The sequence below is a fragment of the Helianthus annuus genome, chromosome 7, assembly GCF_002127325.2.
Source record: "Helianthus annuus cultivar XRQ/B chromosome 7, HanXRQr2.0-SUNRISE, whole genome shotgun sequence".
In the NCBI taxonomy this organism is placed as follows: Eukaryota; Viridiplantae; Streptophyta; class Magnoliopsida; order Asterales; family Asteraceae; genus Helianthus; species Helianthus annuus.
The window spans coordinates 12,511,689-12,526,749 of NC_035439.2; the positions used below are offsets into that span (position 1 = coordinate 12,511,689).

Here is a 15,061-nt window from a genome sequence, read left to right on the forward strand (position 1 = left end):
ATATATATATATATTATTATAAAAGAATATTTCTATAAGTATTTAATAGTTGTGAAATATTAACCAAGATAAAAATTTTTATTTATAACATGTCTTGTTTATGAATATTTGGACGATTATTTAGATAATTTTATTCATCCCTTTATTTGTTTTATGAAAATATGTTTTCTCTTTACAGTACGAAGTATATATATATTTCAATATATAGAAAATATTTTTACATATAATTGAAATTTATTAAATAAGTATGATGACTTAATTTATATATATTAAATAGTTATTATCATGGTTGGATATTGGGTAGTGCTGCCTTGTTTAAGCATAGGTGGCCAGTCCATGCCTAACTAAGGCTAGGCTATTCAATACATGCCCTTGATAATAACTCTAGTATCTGAAATAATAATACTAATAATATTAATATTAATTGCCAAAAATGCATAAACTTAAATGAGAGTATAAAATTTTATACGTAAAAATATAAATTCTTTACCTTAATGGTTTAACAAGAATTTTAAATATAGGAATATTATATTGTAAGTTTCCATATATAATCAATTAAATTTATATAATGTTTTTCGATCAATGATGATAAAGTAAGAAATATCACGAAAGGCTCGATTGAGGTTGTAAGGACTACGGAATTAGGACATGAAATGGTGGATCATTATCTTAGTACATAATTGTGTTGAGATTGCTTTTATAAAATAAATCAATAAAGCGGATTCAATATAAATAAATAAATAAATAATTAAATCCTAGATTAGCGCAATCTTTAAATTTGTGAAAATGTCATCACAAAGTGATCGCGATCAAAGAAATGATTTGATGAATTTGAAGACTAAACAAGCATGTTATGGTTCAAGAGAATTGAAGTGCTTGTTGGGACTATTTCGAATATGATGGTTTCAATCCATCATATGGGACTTCGAATTGAATACGTATTACGAGCAAGTTAACTGGGTTTTGGATAAAACGAGTTTTAATAAGGAAGTTCGGACATGATCACAACAGAAACCATGTATACCCTTCAAAAAGAAAATCGAGTTTTTCAAGAAATTCATTGATTCGATATTAAAGAGTTATCGCTTTGTAAAACGCGGTTTATAATGCAAAGATTAAGTATAGCAAAACGAGATTTGAACTTTTGATAAAACAGCAGGTTAGAATGAAGCCCTCCAGTGGTCTTCATACGAACCACACGTGCAACAACCAGTGCATGTGTAACGTGTGGATTTATCAAGAAATGAAACAGATCAATATTCGCTACCATGAAAGAAATCCTTATGGTATGATAACCTTTTGTGACAACTGTGATCTGTAATCATCGTATTATGTAAAACAATGTCCGATAATAATAAAACAATGTGCTTTGGTGTTATTATATGTGTTTTTGTGCTATTATGTGTGTATTTGTGTTTGGTGATTTTTACAATTTGATTCGATTCCGATTTCAAGCTTTAGATCCCCTTCTGGAAGGTTATACGCAAACTGGTGCTTAAACGCAATCAGTTTAACGCAACGTACACACTCCGGAACTGTGACGTAAGCTAAACATACCCTAAATATCCCTTTTAGAACTTAGAAATAAGTTTCGAAGGATTTGGTATGGCGAAAACATGTTTATATGAACTAAAGAACTAATTACGACAAAACTGCGAAGCGAACGTTGGTGACCGCCCGGATAATATCTAAATCCCAAAAATATTCTGTTATGATTAACAATTTATTTTAATCAGGTCCATGTTGAAAAATAAATTAAAACGTTATTTTTTTTTAGTTTAAGCGCGTACCGTGAGTTTCTACGCGACACAGTGCTTTTACTGCGAAACGCGGACAACGCAGCCAGTCTTGGCAACTGAAATTTATTTCAGTAATATTTTGGCAAGATTATTTTTTTTAGAATATTAAAAATAATCTAGAACACCATAAACCGGGGTTTAAACGCTAGATAAAATACCCGGTATCCAGTTAAACACCCGTTTTAGCCTACATATAACATGTTTATATAAAAAATTACACATGGACCCCCTCCCCCATATGCTTATACGGTTATAATAGGTGTATGGACCCCATCAAATATTTGCAAATCTCATATATGATCTTATTGTGACAAGTGTTGTTGCATGCTCATGTATGAATCTTCCCATATCTTACATAATCCTTCCTATATCTTCATACCTCCCACACACTCAAACTTCCTCACTCTCTCTCTCTCTCCCCAAACCGTCCACCCTCTCTCTCTCTATCCATCTTCATGCATTCAATCTTCCTTCATCCAATTCCAACTCCATTTCAAGCATATTTCAAGTGGTTGTGAAGATCCAAGGGTGTTTCCAAGGTACATTCAAGTGATTTCAAGCTCTCTATCATCACAATCTCATCCAACAACTTACTTGAATCTTGAAGGTATAACATTTATGTTTAAATCATACTTTAGATTCTTGGATGATTCTTGATGATTTGAAGTTTCTCTTGAATCTTGGGATTTTCACTAAACTTGAAGTCTAAAATGAAATGGGTCTTGATACAAAAAAAAATGGTGGTGATATATATGTATGTATAACCGTATATATATATATATGTGTGGATGAGTCTTGAAATTTGATTTCTTGTTAAGTACATGTTTATGTTGTTGCATGTTCTAGAAAAATGGTCTAAATGCAAGTATTTGATGATTTGTGCAAAAAGTGATAAAAAAATTGGTTGTATGACAAAAGTGATTTTGAACAGATTATAAACACTAAAAATGACATTATTTGGTGTAATATAATGGCATAAAACTTTGACATAGGGTTGATAGCTTTGCATGTTGTACATATAGCTTAAAAAGTGGTGGAATATGTGAAATTTGCATGATTTATATGCTCTATTTAAGACCTGCACTATTGTGAGTATAACCATTATTTTATTCAGTAAATAACATGGGTTGTGTCAAAATTTCAAGTCGTTTCGATTTGGGATGGTTCGGGTAACGTTTGATGCAAAACTATGCGGTAAAACGGTTAAAAATCGCCTTTTCGGAGGATTTTATTAAACTGTTTTAGATCAGTAACCAAACTGATATTTTTGGTATAAAAATAAGTATTTTAACTTATATTAAGTTTACTTGGTGATTGGTTAGTCATACGTGACTTCCGACGCCCAAAAATGTCACCGAATCGCTAAAATAAGTATTTTTTTCGACGTAACTAGAATGGGTTGTTCATAAGTAAATTTAATGTGTCACAACGTGCTATGTGTTTTACAATATGTGTATGATGATGTGTTAGTGTTGACAAGATTATGCGTGTTACGCTTGAGTATATGTATATATACAATACACTAAAATAATCAAAAATAATAACTTTTCGAGAATACTCAAAGTTATGTGGAAATCCTAAGTATCGGAGAAACTTCGGTATTTATGTGAACTTTGATTATTAAAAATCATCCTTACTTTATTTAGGACGCATAAACAATTTGAGAGATTGTGTTAACATTTAAAAACGCACCCAAGGTGAGTACATAGTTCCCCTATTTTACTATTTTCAATTGTTTTGGGGTGATTCATATGTATCAAAACGATTTTGATATTTTAACGATGGTTTCACAACGATTAAGGTGGTTTATACAAAACTAATAACGATTTCGATAAGGTGTACACGACTTGTTGGTTGTAATTACATAACGAATGACATTCATTAGCATTGATCAAGCCGACCAGTATTAGGTTATGGTACCATAGGATCTGACAAATCCCGTTATTGCACTGCACCCATGGTTATGTGTGGGGGTTGTGGGTAACGACTGAATCTGATGAATGTTAACTTACCCTTTGGTGGTTTGTTAATACGAAACGAGTTGAACAATAAAAGAGTCACACAGGTTTGAATGTTGTTAACGAGACGACCAAAAGTAGTTTCACTACTAAAACGAATACGATTTCGAGACAAGTTAAACAATTTGAAACGAGATACACGAGGTGAAACGAGTAAACGATTGGTTTTGGGCAATGATTAGCTAATGGGACGGGTGTAGTATGATAGTATCATGATAGATGCGCCGCTGGTACATCTTATGTATATAAAGTGCTTCTATCATATTACATTGCGTGTCGTTATTTAGCTCACCGAGGAAACGATTTTGAACAATATCACACAACGATGTTTTTCTAAGAGATATAAATTATACGAGTTTTTACGAGATGTTTTTACAAATTGATTTTCAAAAGCAAATGTTTTTGGGTTAAGAATCATGGCTACGAGGTTTTATAAACTATAACCCACTTGAATCAAGTTGGTTAATTAAGTTGCAACATTATACTCTTTTCAAAACAAAGTTTTTACTAAAGTATTGCAACACTTAAACTAGCCATGAATTCGACACTCCTTTAAAACCTATGTACTCGCCAGCATTTCTTTGCTGACTAAGTTTTTACATATGTTTCAGGTGTTGATGCTTGAATGACTGCTAGGATGCATGCGTCACATAGGATCCGGACGAGGCCTTAGTGACATAATAACTATGATAAACAATATAAAACTTGTTTATTCTATGTTAAGACAATGAAATGCTTAATATTATCAATAAAACGAAACACTTTTTGTATCCATGGTTGTGAAACAATTGCTTCTGTTACAACACTCCCCGATGTTTCCGCCACGGTTTGTTGTCCTACGTGGTCGGGGTGTGACAGAAGAAAGTTGGTATCAGAGCCAATGGTTATAGGGAATTAGGTTATTAGTAATGCTTTGACCTAGACTATAACTTTAGGACCCTAACACAAGTTTACTTGTGTTTAGATTTTAAAACAATACCGTCACCTATCCTTAGGTGATAACCACAATGAGAACACAAATCCGAATCTGCTTCGAGAATTTATCATCCGTTCTAGGATGATTGATTACTAGGTTCTGAACCCTCTGTTATATGGTTTTGAACCCTTCCAATTTGATTCATATTTGGCTTAGTGCCTTTTTAATTTTCAAAATCTCGTCGAAGTTTGGGTTAAAATAATGTGAACACGTGCAAACTGGAAGAGTGAATGCCTGTACCCTGAGTTTTCTGTCTAAGGCTAGAGTGTTCGTACAAATCCACATAATCGGACCAGTCACTCTTACCTGGGAACTCTCGGGGTGAGTGTTCACTTATAGGCGAGCATGTCTTCGTGATGCATTATTTTGATTCATTTACTTTGATTAGTCACTGCGTGTCGTTTGGTTGTTCGAGGTAACGAACAAATGATCGCATTCCTTGTGTTTTGTCGATACATCTTTCGCTTTTCCTAATTATCAACCTTACCCGTTTCTCATATTTCCTTGTTAGACAATGCCTCCACGACGTGAAGCACAGTCTTTCACCATTGAAGAGATCGCAGCCCTAGTCTCTCAACAAGTAGCTGCTGTGCTGCCCGGTGTTGTAACTCAAGTTCACGAAATATACAACAATAACAATAATAACAACAACAATGCGCAGTGTAATTTCAAGAACTTCAATTCCGCTAAACCTCTAAAGTTTTCTGGGTCGCAAGGAGCAACTGCGCTCCTACAGTGGTTCGAGAGTATTGAGAACACATTCAGGCATGTGCAGTGTCCGAATGCACGTAAGGTTGAATTTGCTTCAAGCGTGTTTGAGAAGCGAGCGCTTACCTGGTGGAATGGTATTATGCGCGATAGGGGTGCCGAAGTGGCGTTGGCACAAACATGGGATGAGCTTCGGGCTCTCATGATGAGAGAGTTCTGTCCCCGTCACGAGATTCGAGCCTTGGAGCGAGAGTTTGACGATCTAAAACAAGATGGGGCTGAACATCGTGCGTACACGGATCGCTTTGAGGAACTCAGTCTATTGTGTCCCACCATGGTTACCCCACCAGACAAAGCGATAGAAAGATATATCGATGGTCTACCCGATTCTATGCTGGATATTGTGACCGCTGTGAATCCCACTACCCTTCGTCAAGCGATCGAGTTATCTGCTACCTTGACTGAATCCCAAGTCAGAAAGGGTAAACTCACCCGCAAGGGTGACAAGAAGAAATCATCTGATTCTGCGAAAGACAAGAAGAAGGGTAAAGGTAAAGAAGGTGAGTCGTCGAAGAAATCAAGGAAGCGAAAGGGTGCACATAACTTTGTTGTTACAGCACAGACTGCTCAGAACCCTCAGAACCCACCAACTCAACCTCCTGCAAAGAAAGCATATGCTGGTACCGCACCACATTGTGCTCGCTGCAACGGTCATCATGTTGCACAACAAGCTTGTAAGCAATGCACGACATGTGGTAGATTTGGGCATTTGGCCAATGTTTGTCGTTCAGGGCAAAATCAAGTTGCCCAGGTTCAAGCTCCGGCACAAGGGAATGCTGCTAGATTCCCACCAGGTTCATGTTTTAATTGTGGAGAGTTTGGCCACTTCCGCAACAACTGCCCGAGGCTGGCAAATGCTAATGCAAATCCGAATGCGAACGCCAATGTGAATCCTGCTCGAGGGCGAGCATACAATTTGAATGCAAACGAAGCGAGGGCCGACAACGAGGTTGTTAACGGTACGTTTCTTGTTAATAATCAACCCGCATCTATTCTTTTTGATTCTGGTGCCGATCGAAGTTTTGTTTCGTTATCTTTTGAACCTTTGCTTGCGATACCTAGAACTAAATTAAGGAAACCCTTATCTGTCGAAGTTGCTACTGGTAAACCTCTTGTTCTCGATTCTGTTATTCGTGATTGTCAGTTAAACCTTGATAGCCATCTTTTTCCTATTGACCTCACGCCAATGCAACTTGGAAGCTTCGACATCATCATTGGAATGGATTGGTTAACCAAACACCACGCTGAGGTGGTTTGCTTCGATAAGATTGTTCGTATTCCTCTTCCGTCTGGCGATATTCTGGAGATTCGTGGTGAGAAGCCATCTGGCGGTTTGAAGCTTATGTCGTGTACAAAGGCCCAAGGATATTTAAGAAAGGGATATGTTGCTTTTCTAGCACATGTCACCGAGGAGAGAAGCAAAAGTAAGAATGTCCAGGATATTCCGATTGTTCGGGATTATCCAGAGGTGTTTCCCGATGAACTGCCTGGTTTGCCTCCAGTTCGTCAAGTTGAGTTTCATATCGACCTTGTACCAAATGCCAGCCCGATTGCGAAGGCACCCTATCGTCTTGCACCGTCAGAGATGCAAGAGTTATCGAAACAGCTTCAAGAGTTATCTGATAAAGGATTCATCCGTCCGAGTTATTCACCTTGGGGAGCTCCGGTCCTCTTCGTGAAAAAGAAAGATGGGTCTTTTCGAATGTGTATCGATTATCGTGAGCTTAATAAGCTTACCATCAAGAATCGATATCCCCTACCTCGAATTGATGATCTCTTTGACCAGCTGCAAGGTGCTTCATGTTTTTCTAAGATCGATCTGCGTTCTGGGTATCATCAACTTCGTGTTCTCGAAGAAGATATTCCCAAAACTGCTTTCCGCACGAGATATGGGCATTACGAGTTCACAGTCATGCCTTTTGGCTTGACGAATGCTCCAGCTATCTTTATGGACTTAATGAATAGGGTCTGTAAACCTTATTTAGATAAGTTCATTATTGTGTTCATCGACGATATCCTCATTTATTCGAAGACTCGAGCCGATCACGAGCAACACCTTCGCTTAACGTTGGAACTCCTTAAGAAGGAACAACTTTTCGCTAAATTCTCCAAGTGTGAATTCTGGCTTAAAGAAGTTCAGTTTCTTGGTCATATAGTCAACGAGCAGGGTATTCATGTGGATCCATCCAAGATTGCTGCTATTAAGGAGTGGAATACCCCGACAACGCCGACAGAGATTCGATCTTTTCTTGGTCTTGTCGGTTATTATCGTCGATTCATTTCTAATTTCTCGAAGATTGCGGTTCCACTCACTGCTTTGACTCAGAAGAATAAGCCTTTTGAGTGGGGACCCAAGCAAGAAGAAGCGTTCCAAACACTGAAGCAGAAGTTATGTAATGCTCCTGTTCTATCTCTGCCCGAGGGAAACGAGGATTTCGTTGTCTATTGCGATGCATCCAACTTAGGCCTTTGTTGCGTCCTCATGCAACGAGGTAAAGTTATTGCATATGCATCTCGACAGCTGAAAATCCACGAGAAGAACTACACGACTCATGATCTCGAGTTAGGAGCTGTGGTTTTCGCGCTTAAAATCTGGAGACATTATCTTTATGGCACGAAGTGTGTGGTTTTCACAGACCACAAAAGCCTCCAGTATATTCTTAATCAGAAAGAGCTGAACATGAGGCAACGACGTTGGGTGGAACTCTTGAACGACTACGATTGCGAAATTCGCTACCATCCTGGTAAGGCGAATGTCGTGGCCGATGCGCTTAGTCGAAAAGAGCGAGTCAAGCTTCATTTCGTTCAAACTCTATCTGATCTTCAATCTCGTGTTCTTCACGCTCAGCAATTTTGTGTATCACAGAGTTTGATGGTTATGGAATTACCACATCAGCTTGAGCTTAAACTCGAAGCAAAAAGCGATGGTTTGCTTTATTTCAAGGATCGTTCGTGGGTCCCAAAACAAGACGATCTCCGCACCCTAGTGATGGACGAATCTCACAAGTCCCGATATTCTATCCATCCTGGTGCTGATAAAATGTACAAGGATCTTTGTACTAAGTTCTGGTGGCCTGGTATGAAGAAAGATGTTGCCTTGTATGTATCGAAATGCCTAACTTGTCTTAAAGTCAAGGCTGAACATCAACGACCTTCTGGTTTGCTTGTACAACCAGAGATACCGGTTTGGAAGTGGGAGAGCATTGCGATGGATCTCATCACTAAGCTACCGCGTACTTCTAAAGGTCATGATGCTATCTGGGTTGTTATCGATCGATTAACGAAATCAGCTCACTTCTTACCAATCCGTGAGGATTTATCTGCTGAGAAGCTTGCAAAGATCTATGTAGACGAGATTGTATCACGACATGGTGTTCCTTTGGATATCATTTCTGATCGTGATGCTCGATTTTCATCTCATTTTTGGAAGGCTATGCAATCTGCTTTGGGAACCCAACTGAACCTAAGCACTGCCTATCATCCCCAAACAGATGGTCAATCTGAGAGGACGATTCAAACTTTGGAGGATATGCTTAGAGCATGCGTGATAGACTTTGGTGGTAATTGGGATTCTCATTTACCATTGATCGAGTTCTCATACAATAATAGTTATCATGCTAGCATTAAGATGGCACCATTCGAAGCTCTCTACGGTCGAAAATGTCGTTCACCTGTCTGTTGGGATGAGACCGGTGAAGCTCACCTTACTGGACCTGAGATCATTCTGGAAGCAACAGACAAAATCAAGAAAATTCGCGATAATCTTGTGACAGCTAGAAGCCGTCAAAAGAGTTATGCGGATTTAGGACGCAAGCCCTTAGAACTTCAAGTCGGAGACCGTGTCCTGCTCAAGGTTTCACCTTGGAAAGGAGTCGTGAGATTTGGAAAGAAAGGAAAACTTGCACCACGATATGTAGGACCATTTAAGATCGTGGAAAGAGTTGGGAAGGTTGCCTATCGACTAGAGCTACCTCCAGAGCTTGGAAATATTCATCCGACTTTTCACGTGTCCAATCTGCGAAAGTGTTTAGCTGACCCTGATCTTCACGTCCCTCTCGACGAGATTCAAATCGATGAAACGATGCACTTTATCGAGAAACCTATGGAGATAGTGGACCGTTCATACAAACAGTTGAAAGGCAAACGGATTCATTTGGTCAAGGTTCGCTGGGAATCCAAACGTGGCCCCGAGTTTACTTGGGAACATAAGGACCAGATGAAGGAGAAATATCCGTATTTGTTTTCACAAGCTTCCTCTAGTTAAAATTTCGGGACGAAATTTCCTAAAGTAGGGGAGACTGTGACAACTGTGATCTGTAATCATCGTATTATGTAAAACAATGTCCGATAATAATAAAACAATGTGCTTTGGTGTTATTATATGTGTTTTTGTGCTATTATGTGTGTATTTGTGTTTGGTGATTTTTACAATTTGATTCGATTCCGATTTCAAGCTTTAGATCCCCTTCTGGAAGGTTATACGCAAACTGGTGCTTAAACGCAATCAGTTTAACGCAACGTACACACTCCGGAACTGTGACGTAAGCTAAACATACCCTAAATATCCCTTTTAGAACTTAGAAATAAGTTTCGAAGGATTTGGTATGGCGAAAACATGTTTATATGAACTAAAGAACTAATTACGACAAAACTGCGAAGCGAACGTTGGTGACCGCCCGGATAATATCTAAATCCCAAAAATATTCTGTTATGATTAACAATTTATTTTAATCAGGTCCATGTTGAAAAATAAATTAAAACGTTATTTTTTTTAGTTTAAGCGCGTACCGTGAGTTTCTACGCGACACAGTGCTTTTACTGCGAAACGCGGACAACGCAGCCAGTCTTGGCAACTGAAATTTATTTCAGTAATATTTTGGCAAGATTATTTTTTTTAGAATATTAAAAATAATCTAGAACGCCATAAACCGGGGTTTAAACGCTAGATAAAATACCCGGTATCCAGTTAAACACCCGTTTTAGCCTACATATAACATGTTTATATAAAAAATTACACATGGACCCCCTCCCCCATATGCTTATACGGTTATAATAGGTGTATGGACCCCATCAAATATTTGCAAATCTCATATATGATCTTATTGTGACAAGTGTTGTTGCATGCTCATGTATGAATCTTCCCATATCTTACATAATCCTTCCTATATCTTCATACCTCCCACACACTCAAACTTCCTCACTCTCTCTCTCTCCCCAAACCGTCCACCCTCTCTCTCTCTATCCATCTTCATGCATTCAATCTTCCTTCATCCAATTCCAACTCCATTTCAAGCATATTTCAAGTGGTTGTGAAGATCCAAGGGTGTTTCCAAGGTACATTCAAGTGATTTCAAGCTCTCTATCATCACAATCTCATCCAACAACTTACTTGAATCTTGAAGGTATAACATTTATGTTTAAATCATACTTTAGATTCTTGGATGATTCTTGATGATTTGAAGTTTCTCTTGAATCTTGAGATTTTCACTAAACTTGAAGTCTAAAATGAAATGGGTCTTGATACAAAAAAAAATGGTGGTGATATATATGTATGTATAACCGTATATATATATATATGTGTGGATGAGTCTTGAAATTTGATTTCTTGTTAAGTACATGTTTATGTTGTTGCATGTTCTAGAAAAATGGTCTAAATGCAAGTATTTGATGATTTGTGCAAAAAGTGATAAAAAAATTGGTTGTATGACAAAAGTGATTTTGAACAGATTATAAACACTAAAAATGACATTATTTGGTGTAATATAATGGCATAAAACTTTGACATAGGGTTGATAGCTTTGCATGTTGTACATATAGCTTAAAAAGTGGTGGAATATGTGAAATTTGCATGATTTATATGCTCTATTTAAGACCTGCACTATTGTGAGTATAACCATTATTTTATTCAGTAAATAACATGGGTTGTGTCAAAATTTCAAGTCGTTTCGATTTGGGATGGTTCAGGTAACGTTTGATGCAAAACTATGCGGTAAAACGGTTAAAAATCGCCTTTTCGGAGGATTTTATTAAACTGTTTTAGATCAGTAACCAAACTGATATTTTTGGTATAAAAATAAGTATTTTAACTTATATTAAGTTTACTTGGTGATTGGTTAGTCATACGTGACTTCCGACGCCCAAAAATGTCACCGAATCGCTAAAATAAGTATTTTTTTCGACGTAACTAGAATGGGTTGTTCATAAGTAAATTTAATGTGTCACAACGTGCTATGTGTTTTACAATATGTGTATGATGATGTGTTAGTGTTGACAAGATTATGCGTGTTACGCTTGAGTATATGTATATATACAATACACTAAAATAATCAAAAATAATAACTTTTCGAGAATACTCAAAGTTATGTGGAAATCCTAAGTATCGGAGAAACTTCGGTATTTATGTGAACTTTGATTATTAAAAATCATCCTTACTTTATTTAGGACGCATAAACAATTTGAGAGATTGTGTTAACATTTAAAAACGCACCCAAGGTGAGTACATAGTTCCCCTATTTTACTATTTTCAATTGTTTTGGGGTGATTCATATGTATCAAAACGATTTTGATATTTTAACGATGGTTTCACAACGATTAAGGTGGTTTATACAAAACTAATAACGATTTCGATAAGGTGTACACGACTTGTTGGTTGTAATTACATAACGAATGACATTCATTAGCATTGATCAAGCCGACCAGTATTAGGTTATGGTACCATAGGATCTGACAAATCCCGTTATTGCACTGCACCCATGGTTATGTGTGGGGGTTGTGGGTAACGACTGAATCTGATGAATGTTAACTTACCCTTTGGTGGTTTGTTAATACGAAACGAGTTGAACAATAAAAGAGTCACACAGGTTTGAATGTTGTTAACGAGACGACCAAAAGTAGTTTCACTACTAAAACGAATACGATTTCGAGACAAGTTAAACAATTTGAAACGAGATACACGAGGTGAAACGAGTAAACGATTGGTTTTGGGCAATGATTAGCTAATGGGACGGGTGTAGTATGATAGTATCATGATAGATGCGCCGCTGGTACATCTTATGTATATAAAGTGCTTCTATCATATTACATTGCGTGTCGTTATTTAGCTCACCGAGGAAACGATTTTGAACAATATCACACAACGATGTTTTTCTAAGAGATATAAATTATACGAGTTTTTACGAGATGTTTTTACAAATTGATTTTCAAAAGCAAATGTTTTTGGGTTAAGAATCATGGCTACGAGGTTTTATAAACTATAACCCACTTGAATCAAGTTGGTTAATTAAGTTGCAACATTATACTCTTTTCAAAACAAAGTTTTTACTAAAGTATTGCAACACTTAAACTAGCCATGAATTCGACACTCCTTTAAAACCTATGTACTCGCCAGCATTTCTTTGCTGACTAAGTTTTTACATATGTTTCAGGTGTTGATGCTTGAATGACTGCTAGGATGCATGCGTCACATAGGATCCGGACGAGGCCTTAGTGACATAATAACTATGATAAACAATATAAAACTTGTTTATTCTATGTTAAGACAATGAAATGCTTAATATTATCAATAAAACGAAACACTTTTTGTATCCATGGTTGTGAAACAATTGCTTCTGTTACAACACTCCCCGATGTTTCCGCCACGGTTTGTTGTCCTACGTGGTCGGGGTGTGACACCTTTAGGGGAAGTAGCAAGGCCAAAGTCTATTCACAAAGGTTAGAATTTTAACGAAAGAAATATAAGAACTTTATCTGGAATCTCGTGTGATAACCTTTGTTAAGTGATATTACCAAGGAATGTCGAATGAAATGAAATGAAATAGGGGATTTGCAAAGGTAGATAACTTCTTTTGTAGTGCCAATAATTATGACTATAATTAAACTGTGCACCAATGGTTGTGAAATATTGTTCCAACGTACCTCAGCGATATTGTAATCGTTTGTAAGATCATGTGGCAAAGTGCCGCTTTTTGATTAGGAGTACTTTTACCGACGGAATTAATATTGATGTCATCGTGCCTAATTTATATTTTTCAAAGGTCTTGCCTTGGAAGTTGTGTGTGATAAACTTTAACGTCTGTGGACATATAATTTAAGTTTCATGTGTTTTCTTGTGCATTAGCACAACTTTACATGCTTCTTACTTGCGTTCATAATTTATGGCGTTAATAATTTATGGTAACGCATTGGTAATTCTTATATTTTTGATGATGTCCCAACTTAATGGGTTTCCAGTATTATTTTGTTGCACGAGTTACGAAATAGATGATCAAACAAAATAATGTTTGATATCGATATAGGTAAGAGATTCTTGATAAAGGAATCTAGATTTATTATTGACGCATATACTTGTGCTTGATTCTTAATTATCAATTGTTATGGCTTTTGGAATTTCTTATAGATATACATATCTATATAATCATATATTTCACATGCTGTAATATACATACCCTTTATAAGGTTAATGTATTTAACAGATTCTTATTTTCAAAAACAAGTCTGATATTAGGCCATGATACTATTTAGGGAAATCTTGTCACTTGTTTGACATTTTATATACCCCATCTTACCCAGTTCGCGCCGGAGAGGTAACTTCAGTATATCCGGACAAGCTGGAGAGTCTGCTACTCTATACCCAGTTTTGCCGGAGAAAATTTTCTATTTCCCATAAATAGTATCTTTTCAAAATTTTAAAAGTGCCTCTTTTATTAGGGCTTTTATCCAGAATTAAGGAAATTTGTATTCCCATAACATATTTTATTCTAGACCAAATAATATCAATAAGCAAGAATAAATAGCAATTAAGTGCTATTGCCTGCTAACCGTCATTCTTATGACATACCAGTATCCATTACATTATACTTATATAAGTAATTTACCTTAAAGTTTATTTTAAGGCAAAATTCTTAAGTTCAAGTCTAAATATCATCCGAAGTGCTATCAGATAACATTAAGTTTCTAATTCTCCGTTTCACTTAGGTAGTATTATAACACCTAATTGCGTAAACCAGTGGCTTAGCTTATACTAAAGCATCTTTTCTTATGTTCAAGTCTAACTGTTATCAGCTGTGCTACCATTTAATAGTAATCTCCTAACTCTTTTATTTAAGCTTAAGTATTATTATCACAACACTTACAGGCTTAAAGCAGTGGCTTAGCTCTGATACCACCTTTACTGTCACGACCCCCGACCCACCCTGGCCGGAATCGGGAGCCGCGAGCAGTCCAGTGGTACCGGTGATTATTTTGAAAAACATTGCAGCGGAAATTTCATCAGGACCGTGAGTTAGGAAAATATCAGAGTTTAGAAACACCGGATTTTATTTAAATAGATGGAATAAATTCCATGTTTTACAAAGGTAGCTTTTAATAAAAACAATATTTCTTAATTTGATTTAATTAATAAAATAAGCCACTTCTTGAAGTCTTTTAGTGCTGAATCCAATCCTTACTCCAATCTACTGTAATTACCTGAAACGCGTTTTAAAAAGGTTTTGTCAGCGGGA

At 36.7% G+C, this 15,061-nt stretch overlaps 1 long non-coding RNA gene across 1 annotated transcript; it reads right to left on the reverse strand.

Moving 5' to 3' along the window:
- Positions 1-1,044: 1,044 nt before the first annotated feature.
- LOC118480370 lies at positions 1,045-13,568 on the reverse strand. Its single transcript, XR_004862235.1, has 2 exons — positions 13,233-13,568; positions 1,045-1,296 (listed from the first exon to the last, which is right to left on the reverse strand). It is a non-coding gene; the product is annotated as an uncharacterized LOC118480370 (long non-coding RNA).
- Positions 13,569-15,061: the final 1,493 nt, after the last annotated feature.